We start from the raw sequence: 22,884 nt of genomic DNA on the forward strand, positions 1-22,884 counted from the left end.
CTAGATTAAAATCCTCAAAGAAAATTCTAAGTGGGAGAGGGAGTTAATATTGTATTAAATCCCATGGTCTCCATCATTGTTTGTATGTAATTTAACATATAAGGCGAATATAAATTATGTATACGTCACCCATCATGGCATGTAATTTATGGTGTCTAGAATGTTATAGTTATTACTGGAACAAACTTCTTAAATTAATACGAATAGATACGGATTTTCTTTATCTCTGATTTTGGGCGATTTCGAAGGCTTATGGGTATTAAGTGAGACCGATGTGACTCCTCCACTGCCTAGAAGTCAAACCAGACACGAATATTGAATTGAAGTATTCTATTTGAGAAATATTGGAAGGTATACATGCTGCCCATCGTGGCGTACCAAGTTCCATAGGTTTCGGGTAATTTAAGATTTGATGATGGTATACACTTAGCTATGAAAAATAATATAGACCACCCCAACGTGGCTTATTGTTTAGTAATAGGACCGAAGTAACGTTTAAACAAATTTAGGTGGTATACATGTCACCCATCGTGACGTACCAGAAACTTATGGTGTTTAAACGTTAGTGCATTTAATTTTAATAATTGTTAGAGGAACCAATAGGACTTAATTTTTTATGCACCCTTCTTTATGTGTAATGTGATTTTTTCATGCATGATTCTCAGGATATAATGGGGTTTAATCCACTGTTCACCATACTTAAGGATAACAAACTTACCGGACCTAACTATATTGAATGGAAACGTAATTTGGACATTGTGTTGACTGCTGAGGAGTACAAGTTTTGCACTTATGAACCCAAGCCTGAGCAGCCCGCTGCTGATGCTCCTGATGAGGAGAAAGAGTATTATAAGCGGTGGACAAAGGCTGATGAGATGTCGCGATGTTACATTCTGGCAGCAATGTCGGGTGTTTTGCAGCATCAGCATCAGGCTATGGCCACTGCTTCGGATATGATCTTTAATCTCAAAGAACTTTTTGGAGATTAGAATAGGGCTGCTAGGCAAGTAGCCATGAAGGCTTTAATGAACACTCAGATGGCTGAAGGTACACCTGTAAGGGATCATGTTCTCAAGATGATGTCACATCTGAATGAGATAGAGATCCTTGGTGCAGAGCTTGACGGGGAAACCCAGATTGACATTATCCTTATGAGCTTGCCCAAGAGTTTTGAGCAGTTCCGCTTGAATTACAACATGAACAAGAGGCAGTATAGTCTTGCGGAACTGCTGACAGAACTTCAGGCAGCTGAAGGATTATTTCGCCAGAGTGTTCAAGTGAATGTGGCTGAGAAAGGTTCTTCCTCTAAGCCGAAAGGCAATAAGAAGAAGAAAAAGGCTCAGACACAGAAAGCTGTGAAGGCAGTGGGAGTTCAAGGTGGTGTGAAAAAGCCTAAAGGGAAGTGCTACCGGTGCAAGCAGTCGGGTCACTGGAAAAAGGATTGTCCTCTTCCTAAGAAGACAAACGATACTGGTATGTCTCTTTCTCTAGTTACAGAAACATTTGTAGCGGCTATATCTACGAGCACTTGGTGTGTAGATACTGGAGCCACTGATCATGTTTGTAACTCTATGCAGGGGTTCCAGCAATCCAGAATGCTTAGAGATGGTGAGATCTACGTGTTCACGGGAGATGCTACGAAAGTAGCAGTAGTTGCAGTAGGAGTTATTCATTTATCTTTTGGTTCTGATAGGATTTTGGTTTTGAACAATTGTCTTGTACCTTCTTTTAGAAGGAATTTGATTTCGGTTTCTAAACTTGCTATGGATGGTTATAATGTTTGTTTGGATCGTAATGTTTCTATTATGATGAATAAACGGATTATATGTTCTGGTACATTGCAAGACAATTTGTATATAATTAATCCTAGTCAACCCGCACTGCAACTACAACATAGGGTATTGAATAACACATCTTCTACCTCTAATAAAAGAAAGGAACCTTCTAGTTTGAACCAAACATATCTTTGGCACTTGAGATTAGGTCATATTAACTTGAGGAGGATTCAAAGACTGGTAGTAGACGGGCCTTTAGGCTCATTGGCAGTGGAGCCATTTCCAGTTTGTGAATCCTGCTTGGAAGGTAAAATGACCAATAGGCCTTTTAAGGCAAAGGGGAATAGAGCCAAAGAAGTGTTAGGATTGGTTCACTCTGATTTATGTGGACCTATGAATATCCAAGCAAGAGGTGGTTATGAGTATTTCGTCACTTTTATTGACGATTATTCTAGATATGGATACGTTTATTTGTTGCGCCGTAAGTCTGAGTGCTTTGAGAAATTCAAAGAGTACAAAGCTAAAACGGAGAAGCGACATAATAAAAGTATCAAGTCACTACGATCTGATCGTGGTGGGCGAATACTTGCTTGGGGAATTCAGGGAATATTTATCAGAGAATGGGATAGAATCCCAGTTGACTGCACCAGGCACACCCCAGCAGAACGGTGTAGCAGAGAGAAGGAACCGGACTCTTTTAGAGAGTGTTAGATCGATGATGAGTTATTCGGATTTACCCAAGTCCTTTTGGGGACATGCCTTAGAGACAGCAGCTTATCTTCTGAACTTAGTACCTTCTAAGTCGGTTCCTAAAACCCCTTTAGAATTGTGGACCGGGGACAAACCGAGTCTGAGACACATTCGGATATGGGGTTGTCTAGCACATGTGCTGAACAAGAACGCGACTAAGCTAGAATCTCGTACAGAAGTAAAGGTGTTTGTAGGCTACCCCATGGGAACAAAAGGTTATTTATTTTATAGTCCTAAGGATCGGGATGTCACTGTTAGCACCAATGCAAGATTCTTAGAGGAAGACTATATAATGAATCACAAACCCAAGAGTAGTATCGTTTTAGAAGAACTAGTGGGAGGGACGAAAAATGAACCTGTAGTACAAGTAGAACAACCACAGCAGACTGTGCAACCGGTCACTAATACCGCACCAGTTCCTCGTCGTAGTGGGAGGGTTGTTCGACAGCCCGACAGATTCATGTTTTTGGGAGAGTCTTCGGACTTGGTCTCTGGTGAACATGATGATGATCCCCGGACATACGAAGAGGCAATACAGGACAAAGATGCAAGTCTTTGGCAAAAGGCAATGGATTCTGAGATGGAATCAATGTATTCTAATCAGGTCTGGGAGCTCGTGGAACCACCCAAAGGTGTAAAACCTATTGGATGTAAGTGGGTCTACAAGAAAAAGAGGGGATCAGACAAAAAGGTGAAAGCCTGGAAAGCAAGACTTGTTGCGAAAGGGTATACTCAGAAAGTAGGTATCGATTATGAGGAAACCTTTTCGCCAGTAGTCATGCTTAAGTCAATCCGTATTCTTTTATCTATAGCAGCTCATCTCGATTATGAGATTTGGCAAATGGATGTCAAGACAGCTTTCCTTAATGGAAATCTTGAGGAAACCATCTATATGCAGCAACCAGAGGGATTCATTAAAGAAGGCCAAGAGCATCTTGTTTGTAAGCTGAAGAGGTCTATTTATGGACTTAAACAAGCTTCTAGGTATTGGAACATTCGCTTTGATCAGGCAGTCCAGTCATATGGATTTGATCAATGTCCAAGCGAAGCATGCGTGTATAAGAGATGTGAGGGAAATGCAGTGGTTTTTCTAGTGCTTTATGTTGATGACATTTTACTCATTGGAAACAATGTTAAGATGTTGTCTTCAATAAAGGCATGGTTGTTCAAACAATTTGAAATGAAGGACTTAGGTGAAGCAGCATACATCCTTGGGATCAAACTTATAAGGGATCGCAAGAAAAGGATGTTGGCTTTATCTCAAGAGCCCTACATAGATGACGTATTAGCTCGTTTTAACATGCAGGACTGCAAGAAGGGTAATTTACCCTTCAGACATGGAGTTACTCTATCAAAGAGGCAGTGTCCTTCGACACCTAAGGAGATAGAGAACATGAAGGCAGTTCCTTATGCTTCGGCATGTGGGAGCCTAATGTATGCAATGTTATGTACGAGGCCTGATATCTGCTTTGCCGTGGGCATGGTTAGCAGATACCAGTCAAACCCAGGACATGAACATTGGAGTGCTGTAAAAGCAATACTCAAGTACCTGCGAAGGACTAAGGAGTATATGTTGGTTTACAAGTCCTCTGATTTATTGCCTCTGGGATATACCGATTCGGATTTCCAGACGGATAAGGATAAGAGAAAGTCCACCTCGGGATGTGTTTTTACTTTGGGAGGTGGAGCCGTAATATGGAGGAGTGTGAAGCAGAAATGCATCGCGGACTCAACCATGGAAGCCGAATATGTGGCAGCCTCGGAGGCAGCCAAAGAGGCTATATGGTTCCGAAACTTCCTGCTGGATTTGGGTGTGGTTCCTAATCTGCCACAGCAAATCACGATTTATTGTGATAACACTGGTGCTGTGGCGAATACCAAGGAACCGCGGGCCCATAAGGCAGCGAAACACATAGAGCGTAAGTATCACCTCATACGACAGTTCGTTAAGCGAGGAGATATCATTGTGGCTGACATAGCATCGAAGGATAACCGGGCAGATCCTTTCACGAAGAGCTTACCAGCTAAGGCTTTTCAGGAGCACGTGGAAGCGATAGGAGTCAGATACTTGGTCACATAGTTATTATAGTTGGTAGTGGATTGCTTGTAATAAACACTGATATACTCAAAGAATATCTTGAGTATAAGTGGGAGATTGTTAGGGTTATACTAAAATATTCGTTTGAAGTATATAATAATTATTTGAGAATCTTGAATGCATGTTTTCACATTGTCTGTATATTATATATTGTAGACAATCTAGTATCAAATGGGATAGCAGAAGATTAGATTGTCAGACTCCTTATATAATATAATAAAGGTTCACAGTCGAGGTGGTGTTAGACAAACCACTAGAACGGCTGAAGTATTATTTGGAAATAGTTTATCTTGACTATTGAATAATACATTATATACTTTGTGTATATTGAACGGGATCAAAATAGTAGAATAATTGTTTCTTTAATTCTGACAATAAAGAATTAAGATTCTATGATGTTATTAATGCTTAAGTTCTTAATCCGGATATAGTGATTCACACTTGTATTTAATGCACATGCCTTGACTCATAAATTAAGTAATTTATTTTAAATTACGAATTTATGTATTGGGCAATGACATTATATACAGAGTGGGATATTGACTATAGAAGGAAACCGTGTCCGAAAAATATATTCGGGTGATGATGTCCTCTTGAAAGCTCATAAAGACAATTATGCTTTAATCCTGCGAGCAGATTTGTTCTTGCATAATTATAAGGTTGAGTGGATGATCAAGGATAAAAGATATTGATTAAATTAATTGTCAGAAATTAATTTAATTAATGGACATGCGATATCTTAAACATGGGGAATTTATAAGCAATTAATATGGGAGCCGAATTAAATAATTAATTTACGGAATTAGAAAAGGTAGTGCAAATATTAGTTCTTTAGTGGATAGAATTAATATTTAATAACATTGGGCCTGGCCCGGAATGTCATTGGAAGGCCTGACCTAATGATCCATGATCCCTGCTGTAGCCTATATATATTCTCGTTCTCCTAAAGCTGAAAGACACACCAAAACGAATTAATCCTAGAGTCAGAGAGAGGCAGACGTTTTTCTCAAGGAGACAGCTAGGGTTTTGGGTTTTCGGAGCTTTAAGGAGAGGCACACCTTGGGAGATCGAAGGCCACACTTCGTCCAAGGAGAATCAAGGAATACAATAGAAGACGTGGATTTGAATCGCTTGCGCCTTAGCGATTAAGGTTAATATTCTGTTCGAACTTTTAATTAGTATCATTCCAGACTCGTTTGAAGTTGAAAACAACTTGTAGCTTCATTTTCGGTTGTTTAAATTAAAATCAACATTGTAGTTTCATTCTTGACTCGTTGGAGCCCGGAAACAACTTGTTGCTTCATTATTGGCTAGTTTGAAGTTGGAAACAACTTGTAACTTCATTCCAGACTCGTTTGAAGTTGAAAACAACTTGTAGCTTCATTTTCGGTTGTTTAAAATTAGAATCAACTTGTAGTTTCATTCTTGACTCGTTTAAGCATGTAAACAACTTGTTGCTTCATTATTGGCTAGATTGAAGTTGGAAACAACTTGTAGCTTCATTCCAGACTCGTTTGAAGTTGAAAACAACTTGTAGCTTCATTTTCGGTTGTTTAAAATTAGAATCAACTTGTAGTTTCATTCTTGACTCGTTTGAGCCCGAAAACGACTTGCTGCTTCATTATTGGCTAGTTTGAAGTTGGAAACAACTTGTAGTTTCATTCCAGACTCGTTTGAAGTTGAAAACAACTTGTAGCTTCATTTTCGGTTGTTTAAAATTAAAATCAACTTTTAGTTTCATTCTTGACTCGTTTGAGTCCGGAAACAACTTGTTGCTTCATTATTGGCTAGATTGAAGTTGGAAACAACTTGTAGCTTCATTTTCGGTTGTTTAAAATTAGAATCAACTTGTAGTTTCACTCTTGACTCGTTTGAGCATGTAAACAACTTGTTGCTTCATTATTGGCTAGATTGAAGTTGGAAACAACTTGTAGCTTCATTCCAGACTCGTTTGAAGTTGAAAACAAGTTGTAGCTTCATTTTCGGTTGTTTAAATTAAAATCAACTTGTAGTTTCATTCTTGACTCGTTGGAGCCCGGAAACAACTTGTTGCTTCATTATTGGCTAGATTGAAGTTGGAAACAACTTGTAGTTTCATTCCAGATTTGTTTAAAGTTGAAAACAACTTGTAGCTTCATTTTCGGTTGTATAAAATTAGAATGAACTTGTAGTTTCATTCTTGCCTCGTTTGAGCCCGGGAACGACTTGCTGCCTCATTATTGCCTAGTTTGAAGTTGGAAACAACTTGTAGTTTCATTCCAGACTCGTTTGAAGTTGAAAACAACTTGTAGCTTCATTTTCGGTTGTTTAAAATTAAAATCAACTTGTAGTTTCCTTCTTCACTCGTTTGAGACCGGAAACAACTTGTTGCTTCATTATTGGCTAGATTGAAGTTGGAAACAACTTGTAGCTTCATTCCGGACTCGCTTGAAGTTGAAAACAACTTGTAGCTTCATTTTCGGTTGTTTAAAATGAGAATCAACTTTTAGTTTCATTCTTGACTCGTTTGAGCCCGGAAACAACTTGTTGCTTCATTATTAGCTAGATTGAAGTTGGAAACAACTTGTAGCTTCATTCCAGACTTGTTTGAAGTTGAAAACAACTTGTAGCTTCATTTTCGGTTGTTTAAAATTAGAATGAACTTGTTGTTTCATTCTTGACTCGTTTGACCCCGGAAACGATTTGCTGCTTCATTATTGGCTAGTTTGAAGTTGGAAACAACTTGTAGTTTCATTCCAAACTCGTTTGAAGTTGAAAACAACTTGTAGCTTCATTTTCGGTTGTTTAAATTTAAAATGTTAGGCCGAATAAACTCACTATATATAGGGTAATATAGTGAACACAGTCAAAGACAAAACACAAGTATAAGAGAATAAATCAACTAATCTCTTATTCACAATTCACAGTAGCTTACAAATAATCTCTTAGTGATTTATAATTTATCACTAAGAGCTGCTAGGTTACACGAATGATATTCAATTGATAACTCCTCTAGAGTAAACCCTAAGCTGTGTTTATATACACAGTTACATGATATCTACTGATTGATTTACATTTATCTGCTTCCTAAAATAATCTAATCAGTAGCTATCTTTTCCATGTTCTGATTTGCATATCTTCCTTGATATTCTCTTTCTTTGCTTATCCAGATCTTCTCCTAGAAATCAGCCGCCTGCAAACTCTGATCATACAAATTCTGATCCAGCTGGCAGTCGTTAAACTCTGATCCTAGATTAAACTCTGATCTTCATTTCTGCACACTAAACAAGTTAAATACCTGTGACATCATCAAATATGTAACAATCTCCCCCAACTTGTACATTAGACAGAATGAACAAGTTATATATATATATATACTGATGATGTCAAAAATAATCAAGGACAAATGCATGAAGTAACTAATCTGCAAAAATTAATTATTACTTTCAGAATAAGCAGAACTAATTACAACTTACAGAACTAGCAGAAGCTAACTAGCCAATCAGTCTATATCCATAGCTCTCCTTGACAAACAGAGTGATCAAATCTTCTTCAATCTGTTTCAGAGTCTGTATCATCTGAGCTTTGACAGTCTTTAACTCTTCATTGTCTTCTCCTGTCTGGTATATAGCTGATCTCAAGGCTCTTGCCTTGCACCTTTTCATAGCTTCTCCTAATTGAATAGCTCCTGGTCTGTCAGCTTCATTATTGTAACCCAAAATTCTGGTTCCAGCTATAGTCTCCATAACAGAGCTATTTTTGATCATATCAATCTCTGAACCATCTTCTTGAGTTATCTTAGGCACATATTCAGCATCAGAATTTATCCCATAAAATCTTCTCTTTTCTTGGATAGTTCTCTTCAGCCTTTCAGACCATCTCTTGGTTGCTTCATTCTTTATCTCAAGCATATAATGAATATGCTCAAGTTCCCTTAGAGATTTTATTAATAGATCAGCTTCAGAAATTCTGTAAACTCTGCCAGATTCCAAAAATATAGCAATTTTCTCTTTATCTTCTGGTCCATCATGAGTATCCATCAGAATTTATACTGATTCTATTTTGTCAAGGTCTTTCTGTGTAACAACTTCTCCAGCCTTCTCAGTAAGAGGATATGGATCTCTGAAGACAGTTGCATCACTGGTCTGGATTTTCTCTTTCTTATGACCTAGACCTGTTGTGTCCCTTGCTTCCTTTCCTCTTGTTCCTTTGTCTCTGATTTGAGTGAACAAGGAGCTTTCCTTGTACTGTCCTGTACCAAGGCTTCCAAATAAGCTCTTCTTCTTTGGTTCAACTGTATCAACTTGAGCCTTGTCAGAGGTTGACTTTATCCAAGAAGCTTTTACTTCAGCTGACTCCAGCTTATCTTCCTTCATATTTTTAGCTTGAGCAGTGTCAGAGGCTAAATTCTGATCAATGGACTCAGGAATAGTTGTAAGAGTTTGTTTAACTTCTGATTCATCCTTCTTTTTAGATGGAACACCATCTATGACATTTTTCCCTTTTTCACTGGAATCAGAGTCAGACTTCTTCTGATAAACTCTGGGCCTATTGATATCAGCATAGTTGACTTCACTGATCACTATTCCTTTTCTTTTTAAAGATGGTAATTTCTTTGAGGAGGAATCAGTGATCTGTTTCTTTCCATCAGACTTTGCTTTCTTTTCATCAAACTTTTCATCAGACTTAGATTTGCTGATCTTCTTCTTCTCAGCAGCCAACCTTTCTTCTTCCCTTCTAATATCTTGAATTGACACCCCTGGATTTTCTTGTTCAAATATATTCTTTGCAACTGCTTCATCAAAATCCAGTTGTGTAGGGGCTTTGTAGAATAAGGTTGTTTCCTCTCCCTGAATCTTCACTGTGTGACTCAAAATCTTAGATTCAGGATTACCAAGCTCAATTAGTTGCTCTGAGAGAGCTCTTGATTTACTGTCAGCTGGTATCAGAGGTTGAGATTTGGTAGTCTGAGTTTGAGTAGCTGAGCTGCTTCCAGCCTTATCTCTCCTATTTCCCTCAGTCTGAGTATGTAAGACCATGTCAGAGTTTGTATTTTCAGACTTATCAGACTTTTCAGCTTTCTTCTTTTCTTCATCCTCCTCCTCATCATCTGGCTTTCTCTGGTGCTGATCAACCTTGCATTTGTCTTTAAGTACTTTCTCCCCCTTTTTGACATCATTAGAATTCAAAGCATTGGAGTTGAGAAATTGTACCAGCTGAGCCACAGATGAGCTCAAGTCAGCCAGAGTTTGCTGCATTGATCTCTGAGTGGATTCAATAGAAGACAGCCTGGCTTCCACAGAAGAGGGTGGGGCTCTGTGCATATTCCTGGTGTAAGTCAATGTACAAACCTTGCTCTTTGTAGACACAAGGTGAGGAATTGCAGAATCAGGAGCTGGTGTAGAATCTCTGACAGGTGAAGAGACTTTGACAGGTGAAGAATCTCTGATTGGAGAGAATGTTGGAATTGGAGAATCTTCCCTGACTGAAATGCTTTCTCTGAGCAAAGCTGAGATTTCAGCTATACGAGATCCTGAGTCAACAGGTGGAACAGAGGTTACTTCAGTCTCATCATCATCACCATGAGCTTTGATGCTGATTGTATTAGAACACAGAGGAGCTGTAATTTCATCAGAGTTTGCAGCACCTAAGATCTCCTGATCAGGAGCTGCAACAAAGTCTTCAACAGGAATCAGAGTTTCCTGAGCAATCTCAGGAGTAGAAATATGTTCCTCTGGAGTAGGCACATGTGCTTCTGGAGTAGGCACATGTTCTTCTGGAGTTGTTCCTGAACAAGTTTGTGCTGAAGAAGGTATACCAGCATCTGTAGGTTGTGGCACAGGTTCCTCTGATTGAGGATTCTCTTCTGATATAGGAATCTCAGTTTCTGGAGTATGTTCTGATGAAGTTCTTAGAGGTACTGCAGATAATGGTTCTACCATTACAGGATCAGAGACTGTGACCATCTCAAGAGGGTTAACCATGGATTCCTGAGGAGGGTCCACAGTAAGATCAGTGATTGTGGATGTGGGCTTGATCTTCTTCCTTGGCCTGGAGACAAGAGGAGTGGGGACTGGTTCATTGTCAGAATCAGAGTCTGAGATCTGCTGCAAAAATCTTCTCTTCCTAGGTGGATGAGATGGTTTGGATGGTGATTTTGAAGACCTCAGCACCCTGGTAGGTGAAGATGTTACAACTGGCCCTTTTTGGGAAGGACTAGAGGATGGTTGTTGGTCAGATTTTACAACTGGCCCTTTTTGGGAAGGACCAGAGGATGGTACATCTTTTGGCTGGTGGGAAGAAGAAGGTATATTCTCATCAGAGAATATGGGATCATACTTTTCTGGCATTACCAGCTTCAATTTGTCCTGTACAGTTACAGGAACAGCAAAAACAGGTACTTGTGGTTTCTTACTGTCCTTTTTAATCAAATCAGTGAATGCCCTCTTGGTTAGTTTAAAGGGCAACTCATTTCCTTCTTCAGGAATAGGCACATTAGGAAAACAGTAAGAGAATATTAACTGACAGAATCTAGCATAGTAAACAATATTCATATTCTCTATTCTCCTATCCCCTATAGATCTTAGAATTGAAGAGGCAATATCAAGTTTAAGATTGTGGATCAGAGAATACCCAATTTGCTGACTAAAGATGGGTATAGCATCAAAGTTGTTGCATTTGTTCCCAAAAGCTCTGGTAATGCAGTCATAGAAGAAACTCCACTCCTTGCAGAGGTGTGGACGCTTGAGCTCCCCAATCTTGTCAGTACTTCCTGAATACCCAAAGAAAGTCATCATATCCCTTAAAGTCTGATTGGGTACTGGAGAATCGAACTTGTTGTGATTAGTAAGATGGAGAGCCTTCCTCACTGTTGCTGGAGAGACATAGTATTCTTGACCTTCATAATTACAGGTCAGAGAAGGGGAACCGTGATCACCTCCATCATCATATCTAGCTGTTCTCCAGAAAGTGAGCACTTGAGAAGGAGAGAATGTTTCTGGCTGGGTGAGGGCATACATCAACTCACTATGTGCCAGAAAGTCCTGTATCAAGTGAAACTCTGATGGGGCTTCAGAGTTATCAAGAATCGCTGCATAGTTATTGGTTACGAACTTGGCACCATCGAATTCAAATGCCGTAGTCGACATTTTCTGAAAAATGAGAGTGCAGGTAAGATGTTTGACAGATTTCTGATGAGAAAATGAGATGAGAGTTTGAGAGAGAGAGAGAGTAGAAATCGTGTATAAAAAGTGAAAATAATTTTCAAGATCGATATATATATATGTATACACGATGTACTGACTCTCAGTTTTAGTGGGACACGTGGCAAACTCTGAACGGTAAAAAAAAACGGTAGTGGAGCAGTAATTATGAGCAGCGTGTGAATCTGTACTGACTTGCACCATTTACCGATAAAACACAATTATTTACCGTGTTTTTCTCCACTCAGGAATTCAAATAGATTTTGTACCGTTTGACAGTAAATCTGATATTTATCTGACCAAAATATATTTATTTTAAACTCCGACTTGAATCAAAGATTTGACTATTGACCAGAGTTTAAATAAATGTCAGATTATGAGATAGAACAACGATTTAGTCATTAGATTTTGCACTGATTAGAGATAAGGAAAATCTGGCAACCAGTTTTTCCTCAGAGTTTGCAAATAGTTATCTGACTTTAATCAAAAATTACTCAATGTCATAAATTTTTGTTAATCACAGATGTGGAGTGAGAGGTGTGTGTTGTCATGATTATTCTAATTGTAACAGAGATTGACAAATTTCTCAAATAAAATTAGAAAGAATCAGATGTGCAGAAAATGATTTATCCATCTCATAAGCCGAGTGTCTCACAATAAGGATCAGAGTTTAGGATTTCTCTTCTTTTGTAAGACAAGTATCATCTGAAAGGAAACTTCTCAGGGTAAGTGACTTATAACCTTCATCAGATTTTATTTATCAGAGTATTTCTCCAGTAATCAGAGAATGTAAAAGGTCACCAAGAAAAATAATTTTCTGATGCATTTTGCTTAATACCAGCATTGCACATGGTTCTTTCCTTTCACAGAATTTCTAAGATCTCAAAGGAGTACCTGAAATAATTTTCTCTCTTTTTTTTTTTTTTTGAGAAAACCAATATGTGATCCATATCTGAGACCTGAATACTCTTAGCTCATAAGAGGAATAAGACAAGTTCTTCTCTGAATACATATCTAATATTTAAGAAGTAAGGCAGTCTAGGTAACAAGTTAAAATCATGATTTGTGTAACAAAGATTTCCACATATCTAATGTCCCAAAAGTCAGACTTCAGAGTTTTTCATGATTTAATTCAAATATTTGCAAAGCATTTTGCACAAGAATATCTCATATCAGTCACAATTCTAACCATCAGAGTTTGTCGGGTCAGAGATTAACTATCAGAGTTTGTCATATCAGTGCATAATCATCAGAATTTAGATCAGAGAATAATAGAGGCAGTTGCATATTAAGATATTAACAACAATTACTAACAGATATAATATCATGCAATGTATCAGAGTTTAGAGAGGACCAGTAATCATCCCTAATTCATTTACAAGTCTTGTAAATGTTGCTTCAGCCAGAGGTTTGGTGAAGATATCTGCCAACTGCTGATCTGTTGGGACAAAATGAAGTTCTACTGTCCCTTCCATCACATGCTCTCTGATAAAATGATATCTTATGCTGATATGCTTGGTCATGGAATGCTGTACTGGATTTCCTGTCATAGCAATAGCACTTTGGTTATCACAATAAATAGGAATTTGAGTCAGAGTTAACCCATAGTCCAGTAGTTGATTCTTCATCCATAAGATCTGAGCACAGCAGCTTCCTGCAGCAATGTACTCTGCTTCTGCAGTGGATGTAGAAATTGACTTTTGTTTCTTACTGAACTAGGAAACCAGTCTTCCTCCAAGAAATTGACAGCTTCCACTTGTGCTTTTTCTGTCTATTTTGCATCCTGCAAAATCTGCATCAGAGTAACCAATAAGTGTAAAGTCTGATTCTCTGGGATACCAGAGTCCCATCTCAACTGTTCCTTTGAGATATTTGAAAATCCTTTTGACTGCTATAAGGTGTTGTTCTCTTGGATCTGCTTGAAATCTTGCACAGAGACAGGTTGCAAACATGATATCAGGTCTGCTAGCAGTCAGATATAGTAGTGAGCCTATCATACCTCTGTAGTTAGTAATTTCTACTGGTGAACCAGTATCTTTATCTAACTTAGTGGCAGTTGCCATTGGAGTGGTAGTAGCTGAGCTATCCTGCATGCCAAATTTCTTTAGCAGATTCCTGGTATATTTAGACTGATTAATGAAAATACCTTCATCAGTCTGTTTGACTTGAAGTCCCAGAAAATAGCTCATTTCTCCCATCATGCTCATCTGATATCTGGACTGCATAAGCTTTGAGAATCTCTCACAGAGTTTAGGATTAGTAGATCCAAAAATGATATCATCTACATAAACTTGAACTAAAAGCAGATCATTACCATGGTTGAGATAGAATAAGGTTTTGTCAATTGTACCTCTGTTGAAACCACTGTCCAAAAGAAATTGAGCCAGAGTTTTATACCATGCTCTTGGTGCTTGCTTTAGTCCATACAGTGCTTTATCCAATCTGTAGACATGATCTGGAAATTTTGTGTCCACAAATCCTGGAGGTTGTTCAACATATACCTCTTCCTCCAGCTCCCCATTGAGAAAAGCACTCTTTACATCCATCTGATAAACTCTGAATTTCTTGTGTGCTGCATAAGCCAAGAAAATTCTGATTGCTTCCAATCTGGCAACTGGGGCAAAGGTCTCATCATAGTCAATTCCTTCTTGTTGAGAATATCCCTTAGCTACCAGTCTGGCTTTATTTCTTGTAATTACACCATCACTGTCTGTTTTGTTCCTGAAAACCCACTTAGTACCAACTATTGATCTATTCTTTGGTCTTGGTACAAGTGTCCAGACTTTATTTCTCTCAAATTCATTTAACTCCTCCTGCATTGCTGTTACCCAGTCTGCATCCTTTAAAGCTTCTTCCACTTTCTTTGGTTCTGTCTGAGATAAAAATGAATGGAATAAACACTCATTTGCTGTTGCAGTTCTGGTTTGTACTCCAGCATCTGGATCTCCAATGATCAAGTCTGGTGTGTGAGACTTTGTCCATTTTCTTTCATGTGGCAGTTGATTTCTGGAACTAGATCCTCCCCCATGATCCATGTCAGTATCATTCTGATTCTCTGATGCCTCTCCCCCATTATTCATGCTATCTCCATGAGCATTCTGAGTTTCTGATGCTCCCCCTGAAGATGTGTTCTCATGATTCTCTGATGCAGAATGATCAGAGTTTGAGGAGTCAGAATCAGAGTTTGAGTTTTCTGCTGAGTCTGCAACATTTTCATCCAGATTTTCATCTTGAAAGTGCTCCCCCTCAACATGTGCTTGAGGTTGATGAGTTGAAGTGACATGTTCTGATGTTGTCTCAGAGTCAGAGTTTATGGAATCAGAGAATGCATCTTCATCTTCAAATCCCAGTTGCTCATGATCTTCAAAATCTTCCATTCCAGTATTTTTCTTATCATCAAAGGACACATGAATGGATTCCATGATTACCCTTGTTCTCAGATTGTAAACTCTGAAGGCTTTTGTTGATAAAGGATAACCAACAAAAATTCCTTCATCAGCTTTTAAATCAAATTTGGTTAGCTGTTCAGGATGATTTTTCAGAATAAAACATTTACATCCAAAAATATGGAAGTATTTGAGATTTGGTTTTCAGCCTTTAACCATTTCAAATGGAGTTTTTCCATGCTTGTTAATCAGAGTTGCATTCTGTGTGAAACAAGCAGATTGCACAGCTTCAGCCCAGAAGTAGGTTGGTAACTTTGCTTCCTCCAACATGGTTCTAGCAGCTTCAATCAGAGTTCTGTTCTTCCTTTCTACAACACCATTTTGTTGAGGTGTTCCAGGTGCTGAAAATTCCTGTTTAATGCCATTTTCTTTACAGAACTCCTCCATTTTAAAATTCTTGAACTCAGTGCCATTATCACTTCTGATGATCTTTACTGCATCTTTAGAGATTTTGTTCAGCTGTCTGACATGCTCAATCAATAAGAAGTTGAAAACAACTGATAGCTTCATTTTCGGTTGTTTAAAATGAGAATCAACTTTTAGTTTCATTCTTGACTCGTTTGAGCCCGGAAACAACTTGTTGCTTCATTATTGGCTAGATTGAAGTTGGAAACAACTTGTAGCTTCATTCCAGACTTGTTTGAAGTTGAAAACAACTTGCAGCTTCATTTTCGGTTGTTTAAAATTAGAATCAACTTGTAGTTTCACACTTGACTCGTTTGAGCATGTAAACAACTTGTTGCTTCATTATTGGCTAGATTAAAGTTGGAAACAACTTGTAGCTTCATTCCAGACTCGTTTGAAGTTGAAAACAACTTGTAGCTTCATTTTCGGTTGTTTAAATTAAATTCAACTTGTAGTTTCATTCTTGACTCGTTGGAGCCCGGAAACAACTTGCTGCCTCATTATTGGCTAGTTTGAAGTTGGAAACAACTTGTAGTTTCATTCCAGACTCGTTTGAAGTTGAAAACAACTTGTAGCTTCATTTTCGGTTGTTTAAAATTAAAATCAAATTGTAGTTTCCTTCTTGACTCGTTTGAGACCGGAAACAACTTGTTGCTTCATTATTGGCTAGATTGAAGTTGGAAAGAACTTGTAGCTTCATCCCAGACTCGGTTGAAGTTGAAAACAACTTCTAGCTTCATTTTCGGTTGTTTAAAATGAGAATCAACTTTTAGTTTCATTCTTGACTCGTTTGAACCCGGAAACAACTTGTTGCTTCATTATTGGCTAGATTGAAGTTGGAAACAACTTGTAGCTTCATTCCAGACTTGTTTGAAGTTGAAAACAACTTGTAGCTTCATTTTCGGTTGTTTAAAATTAGAATCAACTTGTAGTTTCACTCTTGACTCGTTTGAGCATGTAAACAATTTGTTGCTTCATTATTGGCTAGATTGAAGTTGGAAACAACTTGTAGCTTCATTCCAGACTCGTTTGAAGTTGAAAACAACTTGTAGCTTCATTTTCGGTTGTTTAAATTAAATTCAACTTGTAGTTTCATTCTTGACTCGTTGGAGCCCGGAAACAACTTGTTGCTTCATTATTGGCTAGATTGAAGTTGGAAACAACTTGTAGTTTCATTCCAGACTTGTTTAAAGTTGAAAACAACATGTAGCGTCATTTTCGGTTGTTTAAAATTAGAATGAACTTGTAGTTTCATTCTTGACTCGTTTGAGCCCGGAAACGACTTGCTGCCTCATTATTGGCTAGTTTGAAGTTGGAAACAACTTGTAGTTTCATTCCAGACTCGTTTGAAGTTGAAAACAACTTGTAGCTTCATTTTCGGTTGTTTAAAATTAAAATCAACTTGTAGTTTCCTTCTTGACTCGTTTGAGACCGGAAACAACTTGTTGCTTCATTATTGGCTAGATTGAAGTTGGAAACAACTTGTAGCTTCATTCCAGACTCGCTTGAAGTTGAAAACAACTTGTAGCTTCATTTTCGGTTGTTTAAAATGAGAATCAACTTTTAGTTTCATTCTTGACTCGTTTGAGTCCGGAAACAACTTGTTGCTTCATTATTGGCTAGATTGAAGTTGGAAACAACTTGTAGCTTCATTTTCGGTTGTTTAAAATTAGAATCAACTTGTAGTTTCACTCTTGACTCGTTTGAGCATGTAAACAACTTGTTGCTTCATTATTGGCTAGATTGAAGTTGGAAACAACTTGTAGCTTCATTCCAGACTCGCTTGAAGTTGAAAACAACTTGTAGCTTCATTTTCGGTTGTTTAAAATGAGAATCAACTTTTAGTTTCATTCTTGACTCGTTTGAGTCCGGAAACAACTTGTGGCTTCATTATTGGCTAGATTGAAGTTGGAAAAAACTTGTAGCTTCATTTTCGGTTGTTTAAAATTAGAATCAACTTGTAGTTTCACTCTTGACTCGTTTGAGCATGTAAACAACTTGTTGCTTCATTATTGGCTAGATTGAAGTTGGAAACAACTTGTAACTTCATTCCAGACTCGTTTGAAGTTCAAAACAAGTTGTAGCTTCATTTTCCGTTGTTTAAATTAAAATCAACTTGTAGTTTCATTCTTGACTCGTTGGAGCCTGGAAACAACTTGTTGCTTCATTATTGGCTAGATTGAAGTTGGAAACAACTTGTAGTTTCATTCCAGACTTGTTTAAAGTTGAAAACAACTTGTAGCTTCATTTTCGGTTGTTTAAAATTAGAATGAACTTGTAGTTTCATTCTTGACTCGTTTGAGCCCGGAAACGACTTGCTGCCTCATTATTGGCTAGTTTGAAGTTGGAAACAACTTGTAGTTTCATTCCAGACTCGTTTGAAGTTGAAAACAACTTGTAGCTTCATTTTCGGTTGTTTAAAATTAAAATCAACTTGTAGTTTCCTTCTTGACTCGTTTGAGACCGGAAACAACTTGTTGCTTCATTATTGGCTAGATTGAAGTTGGAAAGAACTTGTAGCTTCATCCCAGACTCGGTTGAAGTTGAAAACAACTTCTAGCTTCATTTTCGGTTGTTTAAAATGAGAATCAACTTTTAGTTTCATTCTTGACTCGTTTGAACCCGGAAACAACTTGTTGCTTCATTATTGGCTAGATTGAAGTTGGAAACAACTTGTAGCTTCATTCCAGACTTGTTTGAAGTTGAAAACAACTTGTAGCTTCATTTTCGGTTGTTTAAAATTAGAACAACTTGTAGTTTCACTCTTGACTCGTTTGAGCATGTAAACAATTTGTTGCTTCATTATTGGCTAGATTGAAGTTGGAAACAACTTGTAGCTTCATTCCAGACTCGTTTAAAGTTGAAAACAACTTGTAGCTTCATTTTCGGTTGTTTAAATTAAATTCAACTTGTAGTTTCATTCTTGACTCGTTGGAGCCCGGAAACAACTTGTTGCTTCATTATTGGCTAGATTGAAGTTGGAAACAACTTGTAGTTTCATTCCAGACTTGTTTAAAGTTGAAAACAACTTGTAGCGTCATTTTCGGTTGTTTAAAATTAGAATGAACTTGTAGTTTCATTCTTGACTCGTTTGAGCCCGGAAAAGACTTGCTGCCTCATTATTGGCTAGTTTGAAGTTGGAAACAACTTTTAGTTTCATTCCAGACTCGTTTGAAGTTGAAAACAACTTGTAGCTTCATTTTCGGTTGTTTAAAATTAAAATCAACTTGTAGTTTCCTTCTTGACTCGTTTGAGACCGGAAACAACTTGTTGCTTCATTATTGGCTAGATTGAAGTTGGAAACAACTTGTAGCTTCATTCAGAATCGGTTGAAGTTGAAACCAACTTATAGCTTCATTTTCGGTTGTTTAAAATGAGAATCAACTTTTAGTTTCATTCTTGACTCGTTTGAGCCCGGAAACAACTTGTTGCTTCATTATTGGCTAGATTGAAGTTGGAAACAACTTGTAGCTTCATTCCGGACTTGTTTGAAGTTGAAAACAACTTGCAGCTTCATTTTCGGTTGTTTAAAATTAGAATCAACTTGTAGTTTCACACTTGACTCGTTTGAGCATGTAAACAACTTGTTGCTTCATTATTGGCTAGATTAAAGTTGGAAACAACTTGTAGCTGCATTCCAGACTCGTTTGAAGTTGAAAACAACTTGTAGCTTCATTTTCGGTTGTTTAAATTAAATTCAACTTGTAGTTTCATTCTTGACTCGTTGGAGCCCGAAAACAACTTGCTGCCTCATTATTGGCTAGTTTGAAGTTGGAAACAACTTGTAGTTTCATTCCAGACTCGTTTGAAGTTGAAAACAACTTGTAGCTTCATTTTCGGTTGTTTAAAATTAAAATCAAATTGTAGTTTCCTTCTTGACTCGTTTGAGACCGGAAACAACTTGTTGCTTCATTATTGGCTAGATTGAAGTTGGAAAGAACTTGTAGCTTCATCCCAGACTTGGTTGAAGTTGAAAACAACTTCTAGCTTCATTTTCGGTTGTTTAAAATGAGAATCAACTTTTAGTTTCATTCTTGACTCGTTTGAACCCGGAAACAACTTGTTGCTTCATTATTGGCTAGATTGAAGTTGGAAACAACTTGTAGCTTCATTCCAGACTTGTTTGAAGTTGAAAACAACTTGTAGCTTCATTTTCGGTTGTTTAAAATTAGAATCAACTTGTAGTTTCACTCTTGACTCGTTTGAGCATGTAAACAATTTGTTGCTTCATTATTGGCTAGATTGAAGTTGGAAACAACTTGTAGCTTCATTCCAGACTCGTTTGAAGTTGAAAACAACTTGTAGCTTCATTTTCGGTTGTTTAAATTAAATTCAACTTGTAGTTTCATTCTTGACTCGTTGGAGCCCGGAAACAACTTGTTGCTTCATTATTGGCTAGATTGAAGTTGGAAACAACTTGTAGTTTCATTCCAGACTTGTTTAAAGTTGAAAACAACTTGTAGCGTCATTTTCGGTTGTTTAAAATTAGAATGAACTTGTAGTTTCATTCTTCACTCGTTTGAGCCCGGAAACGACTTGCTGCCTCATTATTGGCTAGTTTGAAGTTGGAAACAACTTGTAGTTTCATTCCAGACTTGTTTGAAGTTGAAAACAACTTGTAGCTTCATTTTCGGTTGTTTAAAATTAAAATCAACTTGTAGTTTCCTTCTTGACTCGTTTGAGACCGGAAACAACTTGTTGCTTCATTATTGGCTAGATTGAAGTTGGAAACAACTTGTAGCTTCATTCAGACTCGGTTGAAGTTGAAAACAACTTATAGCTTCATTTTCGGTTGTTTAAAATGAGAATCAACTTTTAGTTTCATTCTTGACTCGTTTGAGCCCGGAAACAACTTGTTGCTTCATTATTGGCTAGATTGAAGTTGGAAACAACTTGTAGCTTCATTCCAGACTTGTTTGAAGTTGAAAACAACTTGCAGCTTCATTTTCGGTTGTTTAAAATTAGAATCAACTTGTAGTTTCACACTTGACTCGTTTGAGCATGTAAACAACTTGTTGCTTCATTATTGGCTAGATTAAAGTTGGAAACAACTTGTAGCTTCATTCCAGACTCGTTTGAAGTTGAAAACAACTTGTAGCTTCATTTTCGGTTGTTTAAATTAAATTCAACTTGTAGTTTCATTCTTGACTCGTTGGAGCCCGGAAACAACTTGTTGCTTCATTATTGGCTAGATTGAAGTTGGAAACAACTTTTAGTTTCATTCCAGACTTGTTTAAAGTTGAAAACAACTTGTAGCGTCATTTTCGGTTGTTTAAAATTAGAATGAACTTGTAGTTTCATTCTTGACTCGTTTGAGCCCGGAAACGACTTGCTGCCTCATTATTGGCTAGTTTGAAGTTGGAAACAACTTGTAGTTTCATTCCAGACTCGTTTGAAGTTGAAAACAACTTGTAGCTTCATTTTCGGTTGTTTAAAATTAAAATCAACTTGTAGTTTCCTTCTTGACTCGTTTGAGACCGGAAACAACTTGTTACTTCATTATTGGCTAGATTGAAGTTGGAAACAACTTGTAGCTTCATTCCAGACTTGTTTGAAGTTGAAAACAACTTGTAGCTTCATTTTCGGTTGTTTAAAATTAGAATCAACTTGTAGTTTCACACTTGACTCGTTTGAGCATGTAAACAACTTGTTGCTTCATTATTGGCTAGATTAAAGTTGGAAACAACTTGTAGCTTCATTCCAGACTCGTTTGAAGTTGAAAACAACTTGTAGCTTCATTTTCGGTTGTTTAAATTAAATTCAACTTGTAGTTTCATTCTTGACTCGTTGGAGCCCGGAAACAACTTGTTGCTTCATTATTGGCTAGATTGAAGTTGGAAACAACTTGTAGTTTCATTCCAGACTCGTCTAAAGTTGAAAACAACTTGTAGCTTCATTTTCGGTTGTTTAAAATTAGAATGAACTTGTTGTTTCATTCTTGACTCGTTTGACCCTGGAAATGACTTGCTACCTCATTATTGGCTAGTTTGAAGTTGGAAACAACTTGTAGTTTCATTCCAGACTCGTTTGAAGTTGAAAACAACTTGTAGCTTCATTTTCGGTTGTTTAAAATTAAAATCAACTTGTAGTTTCATTCTTGACTCGTTTGAGACCGGTAACAACTTGTTGCTTCATTATTGGCTAGATTGAAGTTGGAAACAACTTGTAGCTTCATTCCAGACTCGCTTGAAGTTGAAAACAACTTGTAGCTTCATTTTCGGTTGTTTAAAATGAGAATCAACTTTTAGTTTCATTCTTGACTCGTTTGAGCCCGGAAACAACTTGTTGCTTCATTATTGGCTAGATTGAAGTTGGAAACAACTTGTAGCTTCATTCCAGACTTGTTTGAAGTTGAAAACAACTTGTAGCTTCATTTTCGGTTGTTTAAAATTAGAATCAACTTGTAGTTTCACTCTTGACTCGTTTGAGCATGCAAACAACTTGTTGCTTCATTATTGGCTAGATTGAAGTTGGAAAAAACTTGTAGCTTCATTCCAGACTCGTTTAAAGTTGAAAACAAGTTGTAGCTTCATTTTCGGTTGTTTAAATTAAAATCAACTTGTAGTTTCATTCTTGACTCGTTGGAGCCCGGAAACAACTTGTTGCTTCATTATTGGCTAGACTGAAGTTGGAAACAACTTGTAGTTTCATTCCAGACTTGTTTAAAGTTGAAAACAACTTGTAGCTTCATTTTCGGTTGTTTAAAATTAGAATGAACTTGTTGTTTCATTCTTGACTCGTTTGAGCCCGGAAACGACTTGCTGCCTCATTATTGGCTAGTTTGAAGTTGGAAACAACTTGTAGTTTCATTCCAGACTCGTTTGAAGTTGAAAACAACTTGTAGCTTCATTTTCGGTTGTTTAAAATTAAAATCAACTTGTAGTTTCCTTCTTGACTCGTTTGAGACCGGAAACAACTTGTTGCTTCATTATTGGCTAGATTGAAGTTGGAAACAACTTGTAGCTTCATTCCAGACTCGGTTGAAGTTGAAAACAACTTCTAGCTTCATTTTCGGTTGTTTAAAATGAGAATCAACTTTTAGTTTCATTCTTGACTCGTTTGAGCCCGGAAACAACTTGTTGCTTCATTATTGGCTAGATTGAAGTTGGAAACAACTTGTAGCTTCATTCCAGACTTGTTTGAAGTTGAAAACAACTTGTAGCTTCATTTTCGGTTGTTTAAAATTAGAATCAACTTGTAGTTTCACTCTTGACTCGTTTGAGCATGTA

The sequence above is a fragment of the Daucus carota genome, chromosome 5 (assembly GCF_001625215.2).
Source record: "Daucus carota subsp. sativus chromosome 5, DH1 v3.0, whole genome shotgun sequence".
In the NCBI taxonomy this organism is placed as follows: domain Eukaryota; kingdom Viridiplantae; phylum Streptophyta; class Magnoliopsida; order Apiales; family Apiaceae; genus Daucus; species Daucus carota.